The 12,993-nt window shown below is 66.8% G+C and overlaps 8 non-coding genes across 8 annotated transcripts; all 8 read left to right on the top strand.

The window, feature by feature from the left end:
- Positions 1-1,168: 1,168 nt before the first annotated feature.
- LOC125105829 (small nucleolar RNA SNORD115) lies at positions 1,169-1,249 on the top strand. The gene has a single exon (XR_007129079.1). It is a non-coding gene; the product is annotated as a small nucleolar RNA SNORD115 (small nucleolar RNA).
- Positions 1,250-2,837: 1,588 nt separating this feature from the next.
- On the top strand, positions 2,838-2,918 carry LOC125105836 (small nucleolar RNA SNORD115). Its single transcript, XR_007129086.1, has one exon. It is a non-coding gene; the product is annotated as a small nucleolar RNA SNORD115 (small nucleolar RNA).
- Positions 2,919-4,499: 1,581 nt separating this feature from the next.
- LOC125105830 (small nucleolar RNA SNORD115) lies at positions 4,500-4,580 on the top strand. The gene has a single exon (XR_007129080.1). It is a non-coding gene; the product is annotated as a small nucleolar RNA SNORD115 (small nucleolar RNA).
- Positions 4,581-6,168: 1,588 nt separating this feature from the next.
- LOC125105837 (small nucleolar RNA SNORD115) lies at positions 6,169-6,249 on the top strand. The gene has a single exon (XR_007129087.1). It is a non-coding gene; the product is annotated as a small nucleolar RNA SNORD115 (small nucleolar RNA).
- A 1,599-nt stretch (positions 6,250-7,848) lies between these two features.
- Positions 7,849-7,929, top strand: LOC125105838 (small nucleolar RNA SNORD115). The gene has a single exon (XR_007129088.1). It is a non-coding gene; the product is annotated as a small nucleolar RNA SNORD115 (small nucleolar RNA).
- A 1,580-nt stretch (positions 7,930-9,509) lies between these two features.
- LOC125105831 (small nucleolar RNA SNORD115) lies at positions 9,510-9,590 on the top strand. Its single transcript, XR_007129081.1, has one exon. It is a non-coding gene; the product is annotated as a small nucleolar RNA SNORD115 (small nucleolar RNA).
- A 1,585-nt stretch (positions 9,591-11,175) lies between these two features.
- On the top strand, positions 11,176-11,256 carry LOC125105839 (small nucleolar RNA SNORD115). Its single transcript, XR_007129089.1, has one exon. It is a non-coding gene; the product is annotated as a small nucleolar RNA SNORD115 (small nucleolar RNA).
- A 1,580-nt stretch (positions 11,257-12,836) lies between these two features.
- Positions 12,837-12,917, top strand: LOC125105832 (small nucleolar RNA SNORD115). The gene has a single exon (XR_007129082.1). It is a non-coding gene; the product is annotated as a small nucleolar RNA SNORD115 (small nucleolar RNA).
- Positions 12,918-12,993: the final 76 nt, after the last annotated feature.

A 12,993-nucleotide genomic window follows, 5' to 3' on the forward strand; every position in this document is an offset into this window, starting at 1 on the left:
GTCCAAACGGCGTTGACTTGCCCTTGAACAGCCGCCCTGGAGTCATCCCAGGTGCGGGGAATGCGCTCGGGGGGCCGGGTGACTGGCAAGGCCTGGAGCCCGGGGAGATGCCGCCGCAGACCCGCGTGCCCCTGAGGCCCCCTTGTGCCTCCCGTTGTGTCCTGTGCGCCCGTGAGCAGAGTGGACGTGAGACCCTGGGCGTCAGGGGTTTCTGTCCCCCTCAGCGTGTGGTTCTTGCTCCAGCCACCCCCAGCGCCTGTTTCTTGGCGTTGGAGAGGGCAGAGCTCCGGACGCATGCACCAGAATGCCAAAGACTTTGGGAGGCTGGGAGGCTGCTGAAGTACAGCCCTCCATGGTTCCTCGGGCTCGCGAGTCAGCAAGCTTTGGCTGGCCCTGGGGAAGTATGGGAGTGCCGCAGGCCACAGCGGGCATGGTTGGAGAGCCGGTCGTGGGAGGCCCCCAGAGGAAGCGCCGCCACAGTGGGAGAGTCAGGACCCTGTTGCAGGGCGGGCAGTGGCCTCCTGCCTTGCGCTAGTGGGAGACGGTGACCCGTGACTCCCTCTTCTGCCCTGGCCGATCTGGCCGTGGGGGCCCACATTGGCTGCCAGTGCCAGCGTCCGGATGCATAGACCACAGCTGGGCCAATCTGGGGGCGGGCGTCCTCCTGGCCATCACTTCTGGGACCGCCACCGTTTGCTCGGGGCCCCGCTGGACATCGGGGGAGCCCTCGAAAACCCTGTGTTCCCGGCCTTGTTGTGGGGCCTTCTCAGCAAGGGGAGGCTCCCACAGGGGCCCCGGTCTCCATTGTTTCCGGAGGCCCAGGAATGGGCAGCTGCTCCACTGCGCCCTACTCCTTGCTGGTGGCCGCGGACCATGGCTGGGTCAGCCACACGCCTGGCCATCTGCGGCCACAGGCTTCGGCTATGAAAGATGGTGCCCACATGGCACGTGTCACAGAGCCGGCCGTTCTGACAGCTGGCCTCTCCCTCTCCCCTTAGAGCCCCATCCCTCAGTGAGGATCTCGCCCTGACGACCAAGTCTTGCTTCTCCCAGAACGGCCCAAAGGGCCCAGGTCTCGGGACCCCGGGGCATGGCGCTGTCCCGATCGCACCCTCGGTAAGCAGGTTCTCGGTGGCCAGGCACGTCACGCGGCGCCCCCCGCTTGCTTGGGTCAATGATGAGAACTCATATGGTCTCGAAGAGCGGTGATGACCTAAAAATCATGCTCAATAGGATTACGCTGAGGCCCAATGCAGGGCACCCTGCGGGGATCAGCATCGTCCAGGCCCTCGGGGCATGGAGTGTGCGCTGCAGCGGGGCGCTAGAGGAGAACGAACTCTCGAGCCCCTCTGCTCTGGCCCCGGAACGTCTGCGCACCTGCGGGTGCCCCCGGGGTGTTCTGGCATTGAAGCTGGCCTGCCGACCCAATGCTCTTCCTAGGACAGCTCCCCGGGAGCCATGGCGGAGCCACCCTCGTCTCCTTGTGTCTTCAGCGGGCCTCGCTGGCACGGTTCTCGGTGCGTCGACAAGCAGGAGAGGTGAGCGGACGCGTCTGGCCTTGGAGGGAGGCCCCAGAGGCCTTGGCCTGGGATCGGGAAGCGGGTACGCCAGCAGTGCCTCTGCAGCTGGCCCTGGGCTTGGGGTGGGCGTCCCCGGTGTCCAGAGGGCGTTGAGCTTCCCGGGAGCGTGTGCCCTTGAGCCATGCCAGGTGCCGGGAAGGCGAACGTGGGGCCGGGGGGCTGGCAAGGCCTGGGAAGCGCGGGGTGACTGACCGCCATAGGCCCAGGCGGCCCCGAGGCATCCTGACCCATGCCGGCCTGTCCCGTGGGCCCGGGAACGTAGTTGACGTGAGACCCGTGGTCTCACAAGCCTCTGGGTCCTTCAGCAACGGGGAGGGGCTCGAAGCCCGGGACGTGGCTGCTTTCGGCGGGCTCAAGTGGCCTGAGCTCCTCCTGTCCCCTAGAGCAGACGCCCAAGGCGTTTGGGACCCCGGCGGGCTGCTTCCCAAGAGCGCAGGAGGATTCCTGGTGCTGGCGGGACAGCAAGGGTCCACCGGGCCTCGGGGAGGAATGTGCGAGTCCCAGGCCATAGCTCCCATGGGGTCGCAGCCTCTGGCCTGAGACTCTCAAGCAGCCAGGACCGTGTCCTGACGAAGGGGCACTGCGCGGGGAGAGTCCGCTCGCTCGCCCAGGGGGGCCGGTGGGCGGTGTGCCTTGCTGCAGTGTTGGATAGGATCCTGGCCTTCACTGCTCGGCCCTGGGGGAAGCCTGGGCCCGAGCAACCTTGGGCTTCCAGTGGAGGGGCTCCGATCCTTGGATCCCAGGTGGGACGAGGTGTGGTGGGGCGGCGACCGGGCCGCCTCTCTTGGCTCGCGTCCCCGGGAGACAGCGCGGACCCGTCGAAACCCTGTGTTCCGTGCCATGTTCAGGGGCCGTTCTGCGGGAGGCTGGGCTCCCCCAGGGGCCACGAGCTCCCTTGTTTGGGGAGGCCCAGGTAAGGGCAGCTGGGCCCCTGGGCCCTGCTCCTTCCTGGTGGACACCAGCCACGCGTGGGACAGCCATGGGCCGGGCGCCACCAGCCCGGACCTTGGGAAAGGGAACCCTCGGCCGCCTGGACGACGCCCCAGACCAGGGAGTTTTGACAGCTGGTCTCTCCATCTCTCCTCAGAACCCCATGCACAATCGAGGAGTTCGGCCGCATGAGCACGTCTGGCTCGGCCCAGCCCTGCCCACAGGTCGAACATCTCAGCAGCTCGGGGCAGGGTGCTGTGTGGCGTGCACCCCCGGTAAGCAAGTTCTGGGTGCTTTGCGAACGCACGCATCGCCACCCGCTTGCTTGGGTCAATGATGAGAACTCATAGGGTCTCGAAGAGCGATGATGACCTAAAAATCATGCTCAATAGGATTACGCTGAGGCCCAGTGCAGGCGTCTGTGCCGGGATCAGCATCCCCCAGAACCTCGGGAGCCTGGAGGAGCGCTGCCGTGGGGGCCCAGAGATACCAACGATCTCTCTGGGCTCCCTGCCGCAGCCCTGGCCTCTCCGTGCACGTCAGGGGCCCCCTGGAGGTGTGGAGGCATGCCGCCCGGCCTAGCGACCCAATCCCCCTCCCAGGACAGCTCCCTGGGCGCCATGGCTTAGGAAACCTTGTCTCCTTGTGTCTTTCAGCGGGCCTCGGGCGCCAGGTTGTCAGCGCGGCGTTGCCCAAGAGAGGTGAGTGGGAGACTCTGGGCCCGGAGGGAGACGCCAGGCGCCATGGGCGTCGTCCCCGAAGCCCGAATCACGGCAGGGGCTCTGGCTCCAGCACTGAGCTCGGGGTGGGGGCCCTCGTTGTCCAAACGGCGTTGACTTGCCCTTGAACAGCCGCCCTGGAGTCATCCCAGGTGCGGGGAATGCGCTCGGGGGGCCGGGTGACTGGCAAGGCCTGGAGCCCGGGGAGATGCCGCCGCAGACCCGCGTGCCCCTGAGGCCCCCTTGTGCCTCCCGTTGTGTCCTGTGCGCCCGTGAGCAGAGTGGACGTGAGACCCTGGGCGTCAGGGGTTTCTGTCCCCCTCAGCGTGTGGTTCTTGCTCCAGCCACCCCCAGCGCCTGTTTCTTGGCGTTGGAGAGGGCAGAGCTCCGGACGCATGCACCAGACTGCCAAAGACTTTGGGAGGCTGGGAGGCTGCTGAAGTACAGCCCTCCATGGTTCCTCGGGCTCGCGAGTCAGCAAGCTTTGGCTGGCCCTGGGGAAGTATGGGAGTGCCGCAGGCCACAGCGGGCATGGTTGGAGAGCCGGTCCGTGGGAGGCCCCCAGAGGAAGCGCCGCCACAGTGGGAGAGTCAGGACCCTGTTGCAGGGCGGGCAGTGGCCTCCTGCCTTGCGCTAGTGGGAGACGGTGACCCGTGACTCCCTCTTCTGCCCTGGCCGATCTGGCCGTGGGGGCCCACATTGGCTGCCAGTGCCAGCGTCCGGATGCATAGACCACAGCTGGGCCAATCTGGGGGCGGGCGTCCTCCTGGCCATCACTTCTGGGACCGCCACCGTTTGCTCGGGGCCCCGCTGGACATCGGGGGAGCCCTCGAAAACCCTGTGTTCCCGGCCTTGTTGTGGGGCCTTCTCAGCAAGGGGAGGCTCCCACAGGGGCCCCGGTCTCCATTGTTTCCGGAGGCCCAGGAATGGGCAGCTGCTCCACTGCGCCCTACTCCTTGCTGGTGGCCGCGAGCCATGGCTGGGTCAGCCACACGCCTGGCCATCTGCGGCCACAGGCTTCGGCTATGAAAGATGGTGCCCACATGGCACGTGTCACAGAGCCGGCCGTTCTGACAGCTGGCCTCTCCCTCTCCCCTTAGAGCCCCATCCCTCAGTGAGGATCTCGCCCTGACGACCAAGTCTTGCTTCTCCCAGAACGGCCCAAAGGGCCCAGGTCTCGGGACCCCGGGGCATGGCGCTGTCCCGATCGCACCCTCGGTAAGCAGGTTCTCGGTGGCCAGGCACGTCACGCGGCGCCCCCCGCTTGCTTGGGTCAATGATGAGAACTCATATGGTCTCGAAGAGCGGTGATGACCTAAAAATCATGCTCAATAGGATTACGCTGAGGCCCAATGCAGGGCACCGTGCGGGGATCAGCATCGTCCAGGCCCTCGGGGCATGGAGTGTGCGCTGCAGCGGGGCGCTAGAGGAGAACGAACTCTCGAGCCCCTCTGCTCTGGCCCCGGAACGTCTGCGCACCTGCGGGTGCCCCCGGGGTGTTCTGGCATTGAAGCTGGCCTGCCGACCCAATGCTCTTCCTAGGACAGCTCCCCGGGAGCCATGGCGGAGCCACCCTCGTCTCCTTGTGTCTTCAGCGGGCCTCGCTGGCACGGTTCTCGGTGCGTGGACAAGCAGGAGAGGTGAGCGGACGCGTCTGGCCTTGGAGGGAGGCCCCAGAGGCCTTGGCCTGGGATCGGGAAGCGGGTACGCCAGCAGTGCCTCTGCAGCTGGCCCTGGGCTTGGGGTGGGCGTCCCCGGTGTCCAGAGGGCGTTGAGCTTCCCGGGAGCGTGTGCCCTTGAGCCATGCCAGGTGCCGGGAATGCGAACGTGGGGCCGGGGGGCTGGCAAGGCCTGGGAAGCGCGGGGTGACTGACCGCCATAGGCCCAGGCGGCCCCGAGGCATCCTGACCCATGCCGGCCTGTCCCGTGGGCCCGGGAACGTAGTTGACGTGAGACCCGTGGTCTCACAAGCCTCTGGGTCCTTCAGCAACGGGGAGGGGCTCGAAGCCCGGGACGTGGCTGCTTTCGGCGGGCTCAAGTGGCCTGAGCTCCTCCTGTCCCCTAGAGCAGACGCCCAAGGCGTTTGGGACCCCGGCGGGCTGCTTCCCAAGAGCGCAGGAGGATTCCTGGTGCTGGCGGGACAGCAAGGGTCCACCGGGCCTCGGGGAGGAATGTGCGAGTCCCAGGCCATAGCTCCCATGGGGTCGCAGCCTCTGGCCTGAGACTCTCAAGCAGCCAGGACCGTGTCCTGACGAAGGGGCACTGCGCGGGGAGAGTCCGCTCGCTCGCCCAGGGGGGCCGGTGGGCGGTGTGCCTTGCTGCAGTGTTGGATAGGATCCTGGCCTTCACTGCTCGGCCCTGGGGGAAGCCTGGGCCCGAGCAACCTTGGGCTTCCAGTGGAGGGGCTCCGATCCTTGGATCCCAGGTGGGACGAGGTGTGGTGGGGCGGCGACCGGGCCGCCTCTCTTGGCTCGCGTCCCCGGGAGACAGCGCGGACCCGTCGAAACCCTGTGTTCCGTGCCATGTTCAGGGGCCGTTCTGCGGGAGGCTGGGCTCCCCCAGGGGCCACGAGCTCCCTTGTTTGGGGAGGCCCAGGTAAGGGCAGCTGGGCCCCTGGGCCCTGCTCCTTCCTGGTGGACACCAGCCACGCGTGGGACAGCCATGGGCCGGGCGCCACCAGCCCGGACCTTGGGAAAGGGAACCCTCGGCCGCCTGGACGACGCCCCAGACCAGGGAGTTTTGACAGCTGGTCTCTCCATCTCTCCTCAGAACCCCATGCACAATCGAGGAGTTCGGCCGCATGAGCACGTCTGGCTCGGCCCAGCCCTGCCCACAGGTCGAACATCTCAGCAGCTCGGGGCAGGGTGCTGTGTGGCGTGCACCCCCGGTAAGCAAGTTCTGGGTGCTTTGCGAACGCACGCATCGCCACCCGCTTGCTTGGGTCAATGATGAGAACTCATAGGGTCTCGAAGAGCGATGATGACCTAAAAATCATGCTCAATAGGATTACGCTGAGGCCCAGTGCAGGCGTCTGTGCCGGGATCAGCATCCCCCAGAACCTCGGGAGCCTGGAGGAGCGCTGCCGTGGGGGCCCAGAGATACCAACGATCTCTCTGGGCTCCCTGCCGCAGCCCTGGCCTCTCCGTGCACGTCAGGGGCCCCCTGGAGGTGTGGAGGCATGCCGCCCGGCCTAGCGACCCAATCCCCCTCCCAGGACAGCTCCCTGGGCGCCATGGCTTAGGAAACCTTGTCTCCTTGTGTCTTTCAGCGGGCCTCGGGCGCCAGGTTGTCAGCGCGGCGTTGCCCAAGAGAGGTGAGTGGGAGACTCTGGGCCCGGAGGGAGACGCCAGGCGCCATGGGCGTCGTCCCCGAAGCCCGAATCACGGCAGGGGCTCTGGCTCCAGCACTGAGCTCGGGGTGGGGGCCCTCGTTGTCCAAACGGCGTTGACTTGCCCTTGAACAGCCGCCCTGGAGTCATCCCAGGTGCGGGGAATGCGCTCGGGGGGCCGGGTGACTGGCAAGGCCTGGAGCCCGGGGAGATGCCGCCGCAGACCCGCGTGCCCCTGAGGCCCCCTTGTGCCTCCCGTTGTGTCCTGTGCGCCCGTGAGCAGAGTGGACGTGAGACCCTGGGCGTCAGGGGTGTCTCACAAGCCTCTGGGTCCTTCAGCAACGGGGAGGGGCTCGAAGCCCGGGACGTGGCTGCTTTCGGCCGGCTCAAGTGGCCTGAGCTCCTCCTGGCCCCTAGAGCAGACGCCCAAGGCGTTTGGGACCCCGGCGGGCTGCTTCCCAAGAGCGCAGGAGGATTCCTGGTGCTGGCGGGACAGCAAGGGTCCACCGGGCCTCGGGGAGGAATGTGCGAGTCCCAGGCCATAGCTCCCATGGGGTCTCAGCCTCTGGCCTGAGACTCTCAAGCAGCCAGGACCGTGTCCTGACGAAGGGGCACTGCGCGGGGAGAGTCCGCTCGCTCGCCCAGGGGGGCCGGTGGGCGGTGTGCCTTGCTGCAGTGTTGGATAGGATCCTGGCCTTCACTGCTCGGCCCTGGGGGAAGCCTGGGCCCGAGCAACCTTGGGCTTCCAGTGGAGGGGCTCCGATCCTTGGATCCCAGGTGGGACGAGGTGTGGTGGGGCGGCGACCGGGCCGCCTCTCTTGGCTCGCGTCCCCGGGAGACAGCGCGGACCCGTCGAAACCCTGTGTTCCGTGCCATGTTCAGGGGCCGTTCTGCGGGAGGCTGGGCTCCCCCAGGGGCCACGAGCTCCCTTGTTTGGGGAGGCCCAGGTAAGGGCAGCTGGGCCCCTGGGCCCTGCTCCTTCCTGGTGGACACCAGCCACGCGTGGGACAGCCATGGGCCGGGCGCCACCAGCCCGGACCTTGGGAAAGGGAACCCTCGGCCGCCTGGACGACGCCCCAGACCAGGGAGTTTTGACAGCTGGTCTCTCCATCTCTCCTCAGAACCCCATGCACAATCGAGGAGTTCGGCCGCATGAGCACGTCTGGCTCGGCCCAGCCCTGCCCACAGGTCGAACATCTCAGCAGCTCGGGGCAGGGTGCTGTGTGGCGTGCACCCCCGGTAAGCAAGTTCTGGGTGCTTTGCGAACGCACGCATCGCCACCCGCTTGCTTGGGTCAATGATGAGAACTCATAGGGTCTCGAAGAGCGATGATGACCTAAAAATCATGCTCAATAGGATTACGCTGAGGCCCAGTGCAGGCGTCTGTGCCGGGATCAGCATCCCCCAGAACCTCGGGAGCCTGGAGGAGCGCTGCCGTGGGGGCCCAGAGATACCAACGATCTCTCTGGGCTCCCTGCCGCAGCCCTGGCCTCTCCGTGCACGTCAGGGGCCCCCTGGAGGTGTGGAGGCATGCCGCCCGGCCTAGCGACCCAATCCCCCTCCCAGGACAGCTCCCTGGGCGCCATGGCTTAGGAAACCTTGTCTCCTTGTGTCTTTCAGCGGGCCTCGGGCGCCAGGTTGTCAGCGCGGCGTTGCCCAAGACAGGTGAGTGGGAGACTCTGGGCCCGGAGGGAGACGCCAGGCGCCATGGGCGTCGTCCCCGAAGCCCGAATCACGGCAGGGGCTCTGGCTCCAGCACTGAGCTCGGGGTGGGGGCCCTCGTTGTCCAAACGGCGTTGACTTGCCCTTGAACAGCCGCCCTGGAGTCATCCCAGGTGCGGGGAATGCGCTCGGGGGGCCGGGTGACTGGCAAGGCCTGGAGCCCGGGGAGATGCCGCCGCAGACCCGCGTGCCCCTGAGGCCCCCTTGTGCCTCCCGTTGTGTCCTGTGCGCCCGTGAGCAGAGTGGACGTGAGACCCTGGGCGTCAGGGGTTTCTGTCCCCCTCAGCGTGTGGTTCATGCTCCAGCCACCCCCAGCGCCTGTTTCTTGGCGTTGGAGAGGGCAGAGCTCCGGACGCATGCACCAGACTGCCAAAGACTTTGGGAGGCTGGGAGGCTGCTGAAGTACAGCCCTCCATGGTTCCTCGGGCTCGCGAGTCAGCAAGCTTTGGCTGGCCCTGGGGAAGTATGGGAGTGCCGCAGGCCACAGCGGGCATGGTTGGAGAGCCGGTCCTGGGAGGCCCCCAGAGGAAGCGCCGCCACAGTGGGAGAGTCAGGACCCTGTTGCAGGGCGGGCAGTGGCCTCCTGCCTTGCGCTAGTGGGAGACGGTGACCCGTGACTCCCTCTTCTGCCCTGGCCGATCTGGCCGTGGGGGCCCACATTGGCTGCCAGTGCCAGCGTCCGGATGCATAGACCACAGCTGGGCCAATCTGGGGGCGGGCGTCCTCCTGGCCATCACTTCTGGGACCGCCACCGTTTGCTCGGGGCCCCGCTGGACATCGGGGGAGCCCTCGAAAACCCTGTGTTCCCGGCCTTGTTGTGGGGCCTTCTCAGCAAGGGGAGGCTCCCACAGGGGCCCCGGTCTCCATTGTTTCCGGAGGCCCAGGAATGGGCAGCTGCTCCACTGCGCCCTACTCCTTGCTGGTGGCCGCGAGCCATGGCTGGGTCAGCCACACGCCTGGCCATCTGCGGCCACAGGCTTCGGCTATGAAAGATGGTGCCCACATGGCACGTGTCACAGAGCCGGCCGTTCTGACAGCTGGCCTCTCCCTCTCCCCTTAGAGCCCCATCCCTCAGTGAGGATCTCGCCCTGACGACCAAGTCTTGCTTCTCCCAGAACGGCCCAAAGGGCCCAGGTCTCGGGACCCCGGGGCATGGCGCTGTCCCGATCGCACCCTCGGTAAGCAGGTTCTCGGTGGCCAGGCACGTCACGCGGCGCCCCCCGCTTGCTTGGGTCAATGATGAGAACTCATATGGTCTCGAAGAGCGGTGATGACCTAAAAATCATGCTCAATAGGATTACGCTGAGGCCCAATGCAGGGCACCGTGCGGGGATCAGCATCGTCCAGGCCCTCGGGGCATGGAGTGTGCGCTGCAGCGGGGCGCTAGAGGAGAACGAACTCTCGAGCCCCTCTGCTCTGGCCCCGGAACGTCTGCGCACCTGCGGGTGCCCCCGGGGTGTTCTGGCATTGAAGCTGGCCTGCCGACCCAATGCTCTTCCTAGGACAGCTCCCCGGGAGCCATGGCGGAGCCACCCTCGTCTCCTTGTGTCTTCAGCGGGCCTCGCTGGCACGGTTCTCGGTGCGTGGACAAGCAGGAGAGGTGAGCGGACGCGTCTGGCCTTGGAGGGAGGCCCCAGAGGCCTTGGCCTGGGATCGGGAAGCGGGTACGCCAGCAGTGCCTCTGCAGCTGGCCCTGGGCTTGGGGTGGGCGTCCCCGGTGTCCAGAGGGCGTTGAGCTTCCCGGGAGCGTGTGCCCTTGAGCCATGCCAGGTGCCGGGAATGCGAACGTGGGGCCGGGGGGCTGGCAAGGCCTGGGAAGCGCGGGGTGACTGACCGCCATAGGCCCAGGCAGCCCCGAGGCATCCTGACACATGCCGGCATGTCCCGTGGGCCCGGGAACGTAGTTGACGTGAGACCCGTGGTCTCACAAGCCTCTGGGTCCTTCAGCAACGGGCAGTGGCACGAAGCCCGGGACGTGGCTGCTTTCGGCGGGCTGAAGTGGCCTGAGCTCCTGTCCCCTAGAGCAGACGCCCAAGGCGTTTGGGACCCCGGCTGGCTGTTTCCCAAGAGCGCAGGAGGATTCCTGGTGCTGACGGGACAGCAAGGGTCCACCGGGCCTCGGGGAGGAATGTGCGAGTCCCAGGCCATAGCTCCCATGGGGTCGCAGCCTCTGGCCTGAGACTCTCAAGCAGCCAGGACCGTGTCCTGACGAAGGGGCACTGCGCGGGGAGAGTCCGCTCGCTCGCCCAGGGGGGCCGGTGGGCGGTGTGCCTTGCTGCAGTGTTGGATAGGATCCTGGCCTTCACTGCTCGGCCCTGGGGGAAGCCTGGGCCCGAGCAACCTTGGGCTTCCAGTGGAGGGGCTCCGATCCTTGGATCCCAGGTGGGACGAGGTGTGGTGGGGCGGCGACCGGGCCGCCTCTCTTGGCTCGCGTCCCCGGGAGACAGCGCGGACCCGTCGAAACCCTGTGTTCCGTGCCATGTTCAGGGGCCGTTCTGCGGGAGGCTGGGCTCCCCCAGGGGCCACGAGCTCCCTTGTTTGGGGAGGCCCAGGTAAGGGCAGCTGGGCCCCTGGGCCCTGCTCCTTCCTGGTGGACACCAGCCACGCGTGGGACAGCCATGGGCCGGGCGCCACCAGCCCGGACCTTGGGAAAGGGAACCCTCGGCCGCCTGGACGACGCCCCAGACCAGGGAGTTTTGACAGCTGGTCTCTCCATCTCTCCTCAGAACCCCATGCACAATCGAGGAGTTCGGCCGCATGAGCACGTCTGGCTCGGCCCAGCCCTGCCCACAGGTCGAACATCTCAGCAGCTCGGGGCAGGGTGCTGTGTGGCGTGCACCCCCGGTAAGCAAGTTCTGGGTGCTTTGCGAACGCACGCATCGCCACCCGCTTGCTTGGGTCAATGATGAGAACTCATAGGGTCTCGAAGAGCGATGATGACCTAAAAATCATGCTCAATAGGATTACGCTGAGGCCCAGTGCAGGCGTCTGTGCCGGGATCAGCATCCCCCAGAACCTCGGGAGCCTGGAGGAGCGCTGCCGTGGGGGCCCAGAGATACCAACGATCTCTCTGGGCTCCCTGCCGCAGCCCTGGCCTCTCCGTGCACGTCAGGGGCCCCCTGGAGGTGTGGAGGCATGCCGCCCGGCCTAGCGACCCAATCCCCCTCCCAGGACAGCTCCCTGGGCGCCATGGCTTAGGAAACCTTGTCTCCTTGTGTCTTTCAGCGGGCCTCGGGCGCCAGGTTGTCAGCGCGGCGTTGCCCAAGAGAGGTGAGTGGGAGACTCTGGGCCCGGAGGGAGACGCCAGGCGCCATGGGCGTCGTCCCCGAAGCCCGAATCACGGCAGGGGCTCTGGCTCCAGCACTGAGCTCGGGGTGGGGGCCCTCGTTGTCCAAACTGCGTTGACTTGCCCTTGAACAGCCGCCCTGGAGTCATCCCAGGTGCGGGGAATGCGCTCGGGGGGCCGGGTGACTGGCAAGGCCTGGAGCCCGGGGAGATGCCGCCGCAGACCCGCGTGCCCCTGAGGCCCCCTTGTGCCTCCCGTTGTGTCCTGTGCGCCCGTGAGCAGAGTGGACGTGAGACCCTGGGCGTCAGGGGTTTCTGTCCCCCTCAGCGTGTGGTTCTTGCTCCAGCCACCCCCAGCGCCTGTTTCTTGGCGTTGGAGAGGGCAGAGCTCCGGACGCATGCACCAGACTGCCAAAGACTTTGGGAGGCTGGGAGGCTGCTGAAGTACAGCCCTCCATGGTTCCTCGGGCTCGCGAGTCAGCAAGCTTTGGCTGGCCCTGGGGAAGTATGGGAGTGCCGCAGGCCACGGCGGGCATGGTTGGAGAGCCGGTCCTGGGAGGCCCCCAGAGGAAGCGCCGCCACAGTGGGAGAGTCAGGACCCTGTTGCAGGGCGGGCAGTGGCCTCCTGCCTTGCGCTAGTGGGAGACGGTGACCCGTGACTCCCTCTTCTGCCCTGGCCGATCTGGCCGTGGGGGCCCACATTGGCTGCCAGTGCCAGCGTCCGGATGCAGAGACCACAGCTGGGCCAATCTGGGGGCGGGCGTCCTCCTGGCCATCACTTCTGGGACCGCCACCCTTTGCTCGGGGCCCCGCTGGACATCGGGGGAGCCCTCGAAAACCCTGTGTTCCCGGCCTTGTTGTGGGGCCTTCTCAGCAAGGGGAGGCTCCCACAGGGGCCCCGGTCTCCATTGTTTCCGGAGGCCCAGGAATGGGCAGCTGCTCCACTGCGCCCTACTCCTTGCTGGTGGCCGCGAGCCATGGCTGGGTCAGCCACACGCCTGGCCATCTGCGGCCACAGGCTTCGGCTATGAAAGATGGTGCCCACATGGCACGTGTCACAGAGCCGGCCGTTCTGACAGCTGGCCTCTCCCTCTCCCCTTAGAGCCCCATCCCTCAGTGAGGATCTCGCCCTGACGACCAAGTCTTGCTTCTCCCAGAACGGCCCAAAGGGCCCAGGTCTCGGGACCCCGGGGCATGGCGCTGTCCCGATCGCACCCTCGGTAAGCAGGTTCTCGGTGGCCAGGCACGTCACGCGGCGCCCCCCGCTTGCTTGGGTCAATGATGAGAACTCATATGGTCTCGAAGAGCGGTGATGACCTAAAAATCATGCTCAATAGGATTACGCTGAGGCCCAATGCAGGGCACCGTGCGGGGATCAGCATCGTCCAGGCCCTCGGGGCATGGAGTGTGCGCTGCAGCGGGGCGCTAG

This window comes from Lutra lutra, chromosome 7, assembly GCF_902655055.1.
Source record: "Lutra lutra chromosome 7, mLutLut1.2, whole genome shotgun sequence".
In the NCBI taxonomy this organism is placed as follows: domain Eukaryota; kingdom Metazoa; phylum Chordata; class Mammalia; order Carnivora; family Mustelidae; genus Lutra; species Lutra lutra.